General features: G+C 43.5%; 1 long non-coding RNA gene across 1 annotated transcript in view; it reads right to left on the bottom strand.

Moving 5' to 3' along the window:
- Positions 1-10,901, bottom strand: part of LOC137160344 (uncharacterized) — a 32,928-nt gene extending 22,027 nt beyond the window's left edge. The window contains exon 1 of the long non-coding RNA XR_010921857.1: positions 10,418-10,901. This is a non-coding gene — a long non-coding RNA (uncharacterized lncRNA). The remainder of the gene's footprint in view (positions 1-10,417) is intronic.
- Positions 10,902-13,506: the final 2,605 nt, after the last annotated feature.

The following is a 13,506-nucleotide window of genomic DNA, read 5'->3' as shown; positions in this document are numbered from 1 at the left end:
AAAGTTGCAGGAAAACATTATACTTGAAAGTGATAGACGACATAAAGAAAGACGTTACCAGCTCCCCATTATGACAGCTAATGTATAGAAATGGGGTAGTGGCGACTTGTCATTTTCTATGGGGCTGAAGACAGCAGAACCTAATCAGAGCAGCAGTGTGTAAATGCAGCTTACGGGCCGTGCATGATGTGTATCTTCATTACCCACTGTTGTTTGGACCCTAGCATGCCTCTATGGTTCCTTCATATAAAGCTTGTTGTGTAAAGAGCGTGACACAACAAATTCAGACCTATCATTTGCCTTACATAAAGTCCAATAAACCTAAAATAAAAGTTCCATGGCATCTTTGTTGGTTGGTACCTTGATTTGACACCTCAGCCAAATGATGAGGGGAAGGTTTTCAAAAATAATTGAGTTGTACTCCTAAGTACCTTATGCAATTTTAAAAAAATCTAGGAACACATTGCTCTGTTCTGCCCCCTCACCCATACTGGGCCTTGATTCAATACAAAAGCAACTTAGTGAATGGTAAATCTTTCTTCCTGCTGCACCTGCTAATTAAGCTTATTTTCAAAGATGATATTTTAAGTTACATTATTTTGCAATACAGCCAAGTGTACGTAAATATACTTCTGACAACTTATGGCTTAGGCACCAGTTCCAGAACTGCTGTAAATAGGCATGGCTCCACTGGATCTGGTTCGATATGGAGATAACCAGAGCCATTCAATAAATATCTTGAGGGATATTTAGGATCAAAAAGCAGCATCTAGCCCAATCTAAATGAAGACCACATCACAGTTCACTCCCGTAACTTTTTTTTACTTTTAGGAGTAAGAAAGCTAAATCAATTTTGATTCAAGAATGGGTCTAAATCCTAAGGCTTATACAAATGTGTTTAATCAAATCGGAAAGTGAATATTGATGAAAAGCCTCTTTGTCTAGTCAATGTGCAGCGTGAGAGTGTAAATGATCGGCATCATAAATTATTGTCGTCACTGTTCTTCCCTTGCTCCCCACCCTCTGTGTGGCACTAGATCTTATTATGTAATGTTAAGGCCCAATCCTACCCCATTGAAGTCAATGGAGTTTTACCACTGAGGGTATGTCTCACTCGACACTGTGATAAAAGACCCACGGAACAGCTGTAGCTGGCCCAGGTCTGCTGATTCGAGCCCGTGGGGCTCAGGCTGTGGGTCTATCAAACTGCAGTGTGGATGCTCTGAGACCCCCCACGCGGGGGAAGGGCTTCAGAGCCCGGGCTCCAGCCTGAGCATGTACACTTTTTTATTTTTAGCCCTGCAACCTGTGCCCTGTGAACCCAAGTCAGCTGCCCCAGACGTGTCACGGTGCCGCCGTCCGTATGGCACTATAAAACAGTAGTAACAGAGTTTATGAATTGCTCACAGGTACTACTGTGAAATCACATTAGCACTGTGATGGTATAAAGGCAGCTCATGGCAGGAGGTTTGGAGGTAGATCCATTCTTAGGCATGGAAGAACTCAGCTGCAGTATCTCTCGGACACAAAATGCCCCATCCTGGGAGGCAAATTGTTTTTCATTCATGCCCCTGGGAATTGCTGCAGGCAGTTTAAGTACGATCTTCTCTCGCTGATTGTCATTACTGCAGCATGGATATTTCCCCACAGTGGGGCTGTTCCTGTGAGGTGCTGAGCAGCCTCCTACAGAAATCACACATTACAGCAGAGATTGTCAGATCACATTTTGGTAGGCACATAAAGAGCTGGCTTGAGCCCAGCACACAAAAAGACCCAGGGTCTCTTTCCAGGCACCGTTTTATTTTTCCAAACATAGGCAAAAACGCAAAGCTAGTTCCTCAACCCACTCTCGGCTGCAGCTCACAGGTTTGTTTTTGTTTTTGTTTCCCCCCCCCCCTTCTTCAATCCTGTCCCTCAGAGTCTACTGCAGGATTCGCCTGTGATCCGAGTACCACCTCCCCTGCCAAGGGACTCCCTACTCTTCCTCCTCCTGCTCCCTCCTTACTGACAGGCTTGCTCTCTCTAGAGAACACCTGTCCTCTCCTCATTTGCACCTGATTAATGAACAGAGCTGGCTGGCCTCAGGCCCTTAAAGGGACAGACAAACCCATTACAAGGAAATTATCAGGTTGTCATGTTTTCTACAAACCCCTGGGCTCCTCTAAACCAATCAGCCATGTTAAGCTAGAATGATGGTTCTCTAGAAAGTTACTTTATTAAGTGAGGATTGTTCAATAGTCGAGGGCCTGCTGTTCACTAGAGAGCTTTGTCGACAAAAGTCAACTTTTGTTGACAAAACAGTCCTGGTGTGTACACTACAATGACCCTCTCGTTGACAAAACTGCCCTGTTTTGTCGACAAAATAAAACCACCTAGACAAGACAGAGCCTTTTTTGCCAAACTTCTGTCACAAAAGCACCCGTGTAGACACTGCTGTATGTTTGTGTCATGGTAAACAGCCTCTGGAAATGTCCCACAATACCACTACTGCCAACTGTGAACATCTGTTTGCACTCCGCTGCTCTGCAGCCACCCACCCCTCCCCCTTTACAGTTGGGGGAAGTTTTGAAATTTTTATTCGACTTCCTGCTTGGATCTCATCTTCCCAGCTGAGCAGGGTGGCTCCACACATAGTGAAGAGCAGAGGGGGGAAGAGGCCCCCGGGCATCAGCCTGCGGGGAGGGGGGGGGGCCTGCTGGGCCAGCCCTTCACAACATGCAGGAGGCGGGGGACGCAGGAGGCTCTAAGGGGTGCAGAGCCTCTTGTGCCCTCCGCCCATTGTGAAGGGCTGGCCTGAAGTGCACTTACTTGCCCCTGCAGCCCCGTAGCCTGCTGCTGGCTCAGCTGGGGCAGCCTCACCCCCCCCCCCCCCCCAAGGTCAGGGGCTGGTCCATCAGAACACGCAGTGGGGGGCTCAGGAGCAGGAGTGGGAGCAGCTGCCCCTTAGTCTCCTGTGCCTCTGCCTGTTGTGAAGGGCTGACCTGCTGCGCCCCCCCACCCCCCAGGCTGGGGTTTGAGGCTGCCCCCCCATCTGAGCTGGTGCTGGGCTGCGGGGCTGGAGCAGCAGGTAAGTGCGGGGGGGGGGGGGCGTGCACCTCTCTCCCCTCCAGGCATCATGACGGGCGATTCCAGGTCCCCTCCCCAGTCCTCCCCGTCCAATCCAGCACCGGGCTGCAGCAGGAGAGGTGGCACTGCTCATCGGCTAAGTGCAGAGGAGGGTGCTGCGGACCCAAGCCTGCATTTGTGCTCCCCCATGCCTGACGCGCTTTCCTCCCCACCTCAGGTAGACTCCCCCCACCCTGGGGCAGCTGGGGGGTGGCACCAGGATCACTCCTGTTCTGTGCGGGGGGAGGGAAGGCATGAGGCCCGGTGGGTGTGCAAATGTAGGCTTGATCTCCGGCGCCCGGGGACCTTCCGTATGCCACTGTCCACGCAGCAAACACTTTCCCACGTGGAGCACACCAGAACTGTTGGACTTGATCAGCATTTGGGGGAGAGTCAGCCAGGGAGTTCCAGCTCCGCTCTAGCCGAAGGAACTTTGATACCTATGGCCAGATTTCTCAAGCCATAGCAGAAAAGGGCTATGAGCAGGAGATGCTGCAGTACCAAGCTAAAATCAAGGAGCTGCGGCAGAGCTAACAAAAGGCCAGGGAGGCAATGGGTTGCTCTGGTGTGGAGCCAATGTGCTGCCTCTTCTACAAAGACCTGGAAACTATCCTCAGCGGGGACCTCACATCCACCCCCAAGATGCCCGTAGACACCTCCAGGGCCACCGGATCCTCGACTCAACCCTGACAAAGCAGTTATTGACAAAGAAGTGACGCTGGAGGATGAGCCAGAGCCAGGGAACAGTTCAGCTGGCGAGGTTGGGAGGCAGGAGCTGTTTTCCACCCCAGAAGGCTACAACCAGCCCATCAGCTCAGGTGCTCAGGGTGAATGAGAGGGGAGCTCTGGTAAGTGTTTGGAAGCTGATGCTGCTTGTGTATAGGAGGCATGGGGTCCTTAGGGTGGCTAAAACATACAGGTAGTTGAAGGGATAGAAATGCACAGGAGTACATCTGACGAAGTGGGTTGCAGCCCACGAAAGCTTATGCCCATAGAAATTTGTTAGTCTTTAAGGTGCTACAGGACTCTCATTGGTTTTTACAGGAGGAGCTGTGTTTGCATGTGCTTACCCGTTCCCTTGCACATCTACGCAGTATGGCTGAGAAGCATGTTAATGCAAGTTGAGATTTCATGGGTATCCTCCGGTGTGAACTCTAAGAAACTTTCTTGGAGGTACTCCCCGCTTCTCTGCCTCAGATTCCTCGGCAGAGCAGCTGTGTTTCTTCCCCCATTGCAGGACACTTCCCACACCAATTGGCAATCACTTGAGTGGGGATCAAAGCAGTGCACAACCGTACAGCAGAGGGTCCCAGTTTGAAGTTGCTCACATGGAGGAGATGCATCCTAGCATCTTTGGTGACTCTAAAGAGTGAGATATCAGCTCCTATGGCCCCTGTTTGTGGAGAATGGTGGCACAATTTGAAAATTTGTTTTCCAAGTGCACCTGCATGTATGTCCCAAGCAAGCACTCACCCAGAACCTCCATTTACTTGGATTGTCTGCCCCCCCTTTCCAAACTTCCTATTCCCAGGCTGGGGGACAATGAGAACGAGGTGTTTCACAGTGATTCATGTGTACTGGTAGGACACTCACAATAATGGTTCTGTTAATTGTTGTTGGTACACAGATGTGACCTTCACTGCCAAGGCCCCTATGCCAGCAGACCGCCTCCGGCTGATAAGGAAGCAACCCTAGAGAAGCAAGGGACTGGGCCAGGAATACCTGCTGCCCTCTCAGGCATCCAAAAGAGAAAGGGCATAGAGACCATCAATATCAGAATCTGTGAAAATGGACAAACAGGAATGGAAGGAAAATGCAGCAAAAATTGTCTGGGCACAAGTGCATGATCAAGGCCATGGAGAAGCAGACAGAGCTTCTAAAGACAAGAGGGTCATTACAGACACAGTTCATGCAAGTTCGTTTGCTCTCTTTTCCCTGCACTCCACTTCTCCATCACCTTCCTACCAAAGTCATGGACCGGCTCGCATGATATTTGCACATTCCACAGATACACATCTTAAGATGTATAGCAGTTGTAGAACATCACAGTGCTGTTTCAGAAAAATATCTGATGGGTTCTCCCTGTCAAAATGGGTCCCCCAATGCCTCCCTTATATGTATGTTCCCCCATTGCACCCCCCATAGAGAAGTACCCTTCCTATTGACGTACTCTGTTGCGAGATAGTCTGGAGCCAAAATTAGGATATGCGTACCATCTAGGGCCCCATCACACTTAGTGGATGGATTCACAGCGATGGGATTTCCTATTTCATGCACATTGCCCAGAGTCACAGTCCTTCACAACAGCATAGCCCTGCACACTTGCGATAACATAGCTCCAACAGTGGACTTGCCAACTCCAAACTGATTAGCGACCAACCGGTAGCAGTCTGGAGTTGCCAGTTTCCACACGGCGATCACCATGCGCTTCACCTCAAAGAGGGCAGCTCTCATTCCGCTATCCTTGTGCTGCAGGGCAGGGGCCAGCTCTGCAGAGTTCTATAAAGGTGATGTTGCACATCCGAAAGTTCTGTGGCCACTGCTTATCATCCCAGACCTGCAGAACAATGTGATCCCCCCACTCAGTGGTTCTCATGCGCCCGGAAGTGGCAGTTCCCTGTGTGCAGATGCTTCATGAATGACAACAGTAATGTGGTGCTGTTGGCCTGCATGTCACTTAGCAGGTCAGACTCCTTGGATTCCTGTTCCAATTTGGAGCTCATGATACACTGCACAAGCAGCCGTGATGTGTTCAGAATGCTGAAAGCAACAGTGGAGAGCAGTGTGGAATCCATCTTTTCAGGTAGAGAGGGCGGGCACACAGTAAACAGTGGGGAGCCATTGAAAAAATTGTGTGAGTTGCTATCATCAATGCAATGAATGATGGCACAGAAACACAATGCACCATGGAACATTGAGCCATGCTGCTCCGCACTCCTCTCCCCAACTCCAGAATTCCTAATGACGGAAGTTGCTGAGTTGCACGGTGGGATAGCTGTCCATGATGCACTGCTTTCACTGTCTATATTACAGCACGAAGTGTGGATGTGTTTTGGTTACAAGGGTGCTGTGTGGATGGGCACGAGCGCTGTTGTTTATAGTGCTTTTTTATCACAGATATAACTACTGTTGACACTACTTTCTAGTGTAGAAAAAGCTTATAGTGTGATATATATTAAGTACCTGGAACCACAGGTGTGAATCTTGTCAAGGTTGACTCAAATTCTTCCATCCATGACAGAGAAAACAAATGTATTGTGCAAGAGGCCTTTCAGGGGAGAGCTTAAAATGCAAGATCAGCTGTGGTCTGCTTTTCCTGGGTATCAAATTGTGCCCTTACACCCTGTGCAATGGGGTATAAATCAAGGTAGGATTTGGCTCGTGTGCTGTTTGCATAAGTGTAAAAGGAGGGAAGAAGCAACTGCGTAAGTTTCCACTAATATTAGAAGGTAGAGTGCCCCTGTATTTTTACTCTGTGGTTCTGGTAGTATGTTTTGTGTACAGTTTCAGAAAGCTACCCTTATTCGTCAATGTCACTGAATACAAAATGGGAAGAACGATTTACAAAAAATATTTTCTGACCAGTTCTAGTTGCCAAGCTGTCATTTTAAAGTCACACTTGTCTGTACTATACATCTTCCCCTAATATTTATGTACATCACTGTCTTAGGATGTTCACGTCACCCATTCCACCCAAAGGATGCATGTTCATTTTGCCCTCTGTGACTACAGATAACAAATACAAGCCCTAATTCTGATATCCAAGGGTGTCACTAAGCCTTACTCACTATATTCTGCTTGCCAGACCAAGCTTTTCAGGTTTGCTTGTTTGCTAACTAGTGTGTCTTTATCTGAAACCAAAAATAAATTAGTATATTTGTACTGCGTACCAAAAGAAAAAAAAAATCATTCAGCTAAACAGTCTAGTTCAGGTTTAGTGCTTTAATAAAGCAAATCAAAAACAAAACCCACCACCACCAAAACCAGATGTAGTGTCCATCCTCAAATAGGATCTTTTCAGATTAAAGTAGTTTTATGAACACATTAGAGTTAAACTTGGAGGAAATATCCATAGTTGAACCAAGTTATGAAAGTTGAAATGTTGGTGTGGACATAACTTATTTGTTTAAACTTAAGCATCTAAATATGCAAGTTTGGGTCATAATTTATCTTATGTTCCATTTATAAATGGCTTATAATAGGTTAATATGTGTCAATAAACGGATAATTTATTTTTAGATTGAGATGGAGTCAGACAGGTTTTTATAACCATCTGTACACTTTCTATGGAAATACTTATAACTATCTATGGCACATCTGTAACATACACATAGATGTCTGTTGCATCTATTAACCCTTTATAAATAGATACTTAATATACGGTGTGAACCAAGAAGCACTGTGTATAACTTTACTTACCTTCACTCAACAGTTCAGTTTTATTGCCTTACTGAAGCAAAAAGATGTGATGTGTTCCTCCTAAAATAGGAGCTCTGGGTAGAATTTATCAGTGACATTTTCAGAAGCACTTAACATTGGTTTCAATGGGCGCAGAGTCATACTAATGAGAGCAGTGGTAGGCCAACACACAGTGCTTATAAAAATCCCATCCCCCAAGCATTTTCATCAAACTTAGATGCTTAGCTGATATATCAGTATTACCACAGTAACCCAGTCAATGTTCACTTTGAAAATCCTACTACTGCTATTTATATAAACATAGCTGACTTTTAGTAAATATTATGCACTGTAATGTCTTCTGAATTTGAAAACCCTTCCACAGCAAGGAGTTGCCTTGAAAATACTTTACAATTATTTGCTCATAAAAGAATAGTGTTTCCTCTGACATCCTCAGAATCAGATTCTAATAATTAACTGGCATTTGTATGTGGGATAAGTACTTCAAAGCATGGTTATGAAAGAATAGTTTAGGGCTAGTCTTGAATAATGAAATATATTTTACAATATCCTGCTCAGAGCTGTCCAAGATACGTTTAATGGATGCTTGTAAAAGGGTGGTAAAATTGTTGGAAAGGATCCAACTGAAATAAACACAAGCCAAAGATTCTTTAAATACATAGTTCCAAATTCAGTGCCTGTATTCAAATGCCACTGAGACAGCATGTGCACACACCCACCTACCTTTAAAGTAACACTAATAAGCACCCCTATTTTGGCTGGCAACAGCCTGTCTCACTCACAATCCGCCCCCAGTTACATGACAGGAGCATGAGTAATTTACACAAGGGTATGCATATGAGTCATTGACATGAGTTTATATAGTGACACCCCAAAATAATCACCCCTCGTTCATGAACTGCATTTTAATTTAAATTAAATCCACACTGCCTTTTATATTTTAATATTTGCTATATTTTATGCAATTGTTGAAGGGAATGCAGTTGACATGAGACTGATTTTGATTTTGTTTATACTAGTCTAAATCAGAAGTAGCTTCACTGATCTGATGTACATGACATCAGAATGAGGGCCAATATATTTGGACTTTTATAAAGCATTTGAAATAGTTTTGATCTCCTAATCAAAATTAATTCAAATTAAATTGGAAAAGACTAAATAAACAAACAATAATATATTGAGGGCTTGATTCTGCAGTCTGTACACTGAGTAGTACTTACTCTCTTGGGTTCAATAGGACCCAAGAGATGAAACACCAATTAAAATGAGGAAGATTTCAGACTTGGGCCAGCCAGAAGAGCAGCAGAAGGGCAGGGTGGAGCAAGGAAGAAGGTATATAGTGGGGGTACTTAAAGAATTGCTGTTACATGGGTGTTTATATAATAATCTAAAAAGAGGAATAAGCAGCACACTTGTGACATCTGCAGAGGATACGAAATTGGGAGGAAATGCAAACACCATTGAGACCAGAGAGATACAAAGATGATGCAGAGAAAAATATTCTGTTTTGTAGAAAGCTGGGAAGATAGATTGCAGAACAAAATCTAAGATTTTTGCAAAATTTCCAAAAAAGTGTTGGTTGAAGTTTTGAATTTTGATTTTAATTGAACTCTCATTTGTTATTTGAATTTTGAAGACTTACCCGGAAAATTTTCAACCCAAAAAAAAGTGTTTTTGTGTTTTCAGCCAGCTCTAGTTTGCAATATGGAATATGTATATTGATCATCTTATAGGAAATAAATGAGCTGGGCTGGGCCACCAGGGGTGTCCTAATATACCTATTTGGGAAGAAGGTATCTTATATGAAAAGGATCTTTAGTTTAGCAGAGAAAAACATAGATCCAATGTCTGGAAACTGTAGCTAGATAAATTCAAAATTAGAAATAAGGCACACTTTTTAAAAAGTGACTGTCATTAACTACTGGGGCACCCTGCTGGCTGTGATGGAATCTCCATGATTTGAAGATTTTAAATCAAGATTGGACGTCTTTCTAGAAGATATGCTTTTGTTACCCAGGGTTTTGATGAACCTAAAGCTCTTGGTAACTTTTCTTCTCTTTGCGAGGTGGTGGCAGGAAATAAATGAATGGGGACAACGTGTCCGGCTGATACATAATTGATGCGAGCAGACAAACAAAAGCTTTTGCTTAAAGCTTCTACTTTATTTAGTCTCCAGCACTTACACATGTTGGCAACAGGTTAGTTGAGCACTCTAGATTAATATTTACCCAAAGTCTTGAGGAGGTCTCAAGTGGATATCTGTAGATATCTGTAGCCAGTGGCCGGCTTCTGTCTGCAGGGGAATTTGAGAGGTGTCCAAGAAATGTCCGAGGTGTTGCAAGTGTCTACTGAGCGCAGATCTTTTCCTCTTTTTATAGCAATTTGTTAATATTACAGTTCATTTAAAAAACAAACAAACAAACTGCTGAGCGGAAGTTAAGCATGCAGTTTTCCAGCTTGTCAGGCAGGAATTTTTCCATCAGTTAATCAGTTGTATTTCACATAGCAATAGTTAACTATTGCCAGACTTTCTATCTTGCACAATTGCATGCTTCAGCAAAAAGCTCAAGTCAGAAGGGCACCGGGTCATATTTACTCCTCAGGGCCACTCACTTTCCCCTCCCTTCCTGGTCTGTTAGTTGTGCTAAGGTCTCAGAAATGGCCTTTCTAGCTGCTTTCAGCAATGAGTATAAACAACTAATATTCTAGCTACAGGTAGTAGTCTAAGAATGTTACTGGGTTTGGTCTATCAAAAATCTCTCCCTCCTACATTATAGTTCATACAACAAATTCAATATTTTGTGGTGGAAATTAAGCTAATTTCCAATGTCCTATGTTATGTAAGTAGTCATATCAGAAAGTCATAATGGTCCTGTAAGAGGGGAGCACCTACCTGTCGCAAGCACCCCATCCTGGTCAGGTGTGGCTGCAGTTTTCCCTTTAATCTTCTCTGCTCACGGAGTCTTCAGTGACTCAGCCCTCTGGCTGAGTCTAGCACAGTCTGGGTGCAAACAAACAAACGCCTTCTGGGGTATAAGTCCAAAATGTCCTGCAGCTCTCCTCAGGATCAGTCCTTTAACAGTCCAACTGGGCCCATCAAGGTATCCTTACTTGGTCCTGCTAAGTTGTAAAGCTCCTACTCTGGAATTGAGCAACACCCAGAAGGCTTCTTCCCTGGGACTCCTTGCCTCTACTTGAGTCTTCAGTGATGCCAGGTTTCCTACTGAGCCACCCCTCTTGGACTCAGTTCACTGACCACAGCTCCCTGCTGAGTCACTCCCATTAACCTTCCTAATCGCTTGCAGCTCCTGCAGCCAGCCCTGCTAGTAGCTTGCTTTGTCCAGCCTTTCAGTTTCAGCAGCCAGCCAGGACTACTCCCTCAGTTCCTGCAAGCAGACTGAACTCACACTGGCCCTGGAGCTCCTTTTATAGGAGCCTGCTGGGTCATGACTGGTTACTTGCTGAAGCCTCTGTTCTGATTGGCTGTGTCCCACACAACCATTCTAGGCAGCTTAGAGGACCTCTCTACTGCTCTTTTCTGTGGTGGGTGAGGTAGGGTGAAATTAAAAATCTATTAATATCCACATGACATTCAGAGTGTCTGCTGAATTAGGGGAAAACATAAGCTTCATTTCATATTCTGCAGGTATCAGGGTAAATCTTTTTCACGTGACAGTATGATTAGAAAAAAGAACTATCAATAGAAACGTTACAGAATTTCCTACATGCTATATAGGTTTTATTCGTGCCTAGCCAATTCTAAAATGGAAGTAGAAAATTATCAGTAAGTCTGATTTTAGTGAGTGGCAATTTATTGAAAATATTTGTAAAGGAACAAAGTTGCATAATGTCAGAGACAGATAGGGCTAGTCAAAAATTTCTGCTGAAATGCTTTTTCAATGGAAAATTGGGTTTTTGACAAAATGCAATTGTTCATGGAAGTGTCTGTTTTTCATGGAAAACTTTAATTTTTTGTTGAAAACCTGAATGCTTGAAAAATATATTTTGGCCTAAACCCAAAATATTTCAGTTTGGAAATGTGATGAGAGCTGTAGATTGGTTACCTCAAGTCACCATTTTCTATGACTCTGGGCTCCCTTCCTGGGCTACATCTTCCATAATGCATGACAAGCAGGGACTTGCATGCTAATCTGCCTCCCCTTACCAAAGGGAAAAACCTTAGTGCATCATGAGAGACATAGTACAACCAGAAAGCCTGGCCTATAGAGAAGAGTGAGAGCTTGAGGGACCCAAACTACAACTCCATGAGGAAAAGCAGCAGTATTTCCAAATCAAAAAGTTTTGTTTTTCTTCTGAAATATTTCAGTTTTCCAATTTTGGATGAAAATTTAAACTTTCCCCAGATTATTTTCACCCCTCAGTTCTAATTAAACCTTTCATGTTGCGCATGAGTAAAAATGCTGATGTTCCTGAAAGAATTTAAATGACATTGTACCTACTAGAAATAAAACATCTGAGTGGAAAAATGCTTTAAGTTTTCAGTCTGCAAGAATAAATAGAGAGGGAAAAGGAGATAAAAATTTGAATATAAACCTCAGAACATAATAGACTTTTATAAAAAGTAAAGGATATTAAGTTAAATATTTTACTGTGGTATGGACTTTCCTACTATGTCTATAATAAAAAAGACGTAACATACCTATATTCAGAAGAGAATTGCACAAAAAGTAAGCATGGAAGTCTATTTAGGGTTAGAGTAACATTTTCAAAGCTATCAAGGGGATATAATCCAACAAACCCAATTTCAGGTAGTATCTAAGTCTGTTAGTTGTCTTTGAAAATCTCAGCCAAAAGGTTTATTTAGGTTGAGTAGCTTGACAGGAGACCCAAGAGTCAAATGAATCTGGTCAGCTTATATTAAATCTGTATTGGATTCCAACAAAGTTTTACCTTATGATAAAAGTGAAGACTTTGCAAAAACCAGTAAAATCCAACACGGTTATAAGAAAGCCATACATGTCATGGAAATAAATCTGTGGAGTTGTCTAATAGTGCTGAGGCTTGGCCAATTCTGTACCCTCTACTTTTGTTCTGATCAATATTCTCTCATGAAATCCTCCCATATTAACCTAGAGTCTGATTTTCAAAAGTTCTCAACTCCCATTCAAGCATTGAAGTAAAAGGCCAGATTTACAATGTTGGGGGCTGAGTTCTTTTGAAACGCTGGCCACAAACGTGTCAATGTAGGAACTGCTGGGTGGCGAGGACTCCTGCAAATCTGGGTCCACTAGTGGTTTCTGAGCAGAGCTGGTTGGAAATGGTTTCCCCTTGCCACAAAATTGCCCTCTAGTTACAGTTTCAAAAATTTTCTTGCTCCAGGACAAAACTGAGACCTTTTGAATTTTTTTTTTTTTGCAAGACCCATCCGAGAAAAGTCTGATTTCGGGATTTACATCCCAGGTGAGCACCCTGTCCACTGGGCTGCTGGCTATCTGGGGAGGTGCTCTCTGACACCAGAGAAACCTTTTGATGAATTGACATTTTTCTGAGGAAAAAAAGTCTAGTTGAAAAATTCCCAATCAGCTTTAGTTCTGAGCACTTGGAAATTTTTCGATATACCACAGTATGTGAATGCATATGTGTTTGTGTGTATGTCTGTGTCTACACGCACACACATTCCCATAATGATGAGCTATTTGGAGTCCATAGAACAAACAAGTTTAGAATTGGAAAACAGTGATTTGGTGTGTATTTTAATACTAGGGTTTGTTTTTGGGTTTGTTTTTGTTTTTTGAGTACTCAACTGCTCAACATAAAGTGCCATTTTGTAGATCATTCCATGAGTCAATCAACAAATCACTATTCCCCATTGATTCTCTCACTCCCAAAACGAGTCAGTGATTGATCCAGGAGCAAGTGCCTATTACTCTTGCTTCATCTGCCCTATGAAGCTATACTCTGCTGAATCCCATGTTGATCTCCACTATCACAAGCAGGCAGAAGAAGAAGAGTCATTGTCAG

The sequence above is a fragment of the Emydura macquarii genome, unplaced genomic scaffold (assembly GCF_026122565.2).
Source record: "Emydura macquarii macquarii isolate MOO-44397 ecotype Brisbane River unplaced genomic scaffold, CSIRO-AGI_Emac_v2 contig_2199, whole genome shotgun sequence".
Taxonomy (NCBI): Eukaryota; Metazoa; Chordata; order Testudines; family Chelidae; genus Emydura; species Emydura macquarii.
This window is presented reverse-complemented; position numbering and strand designations above follow the sequence as displayed.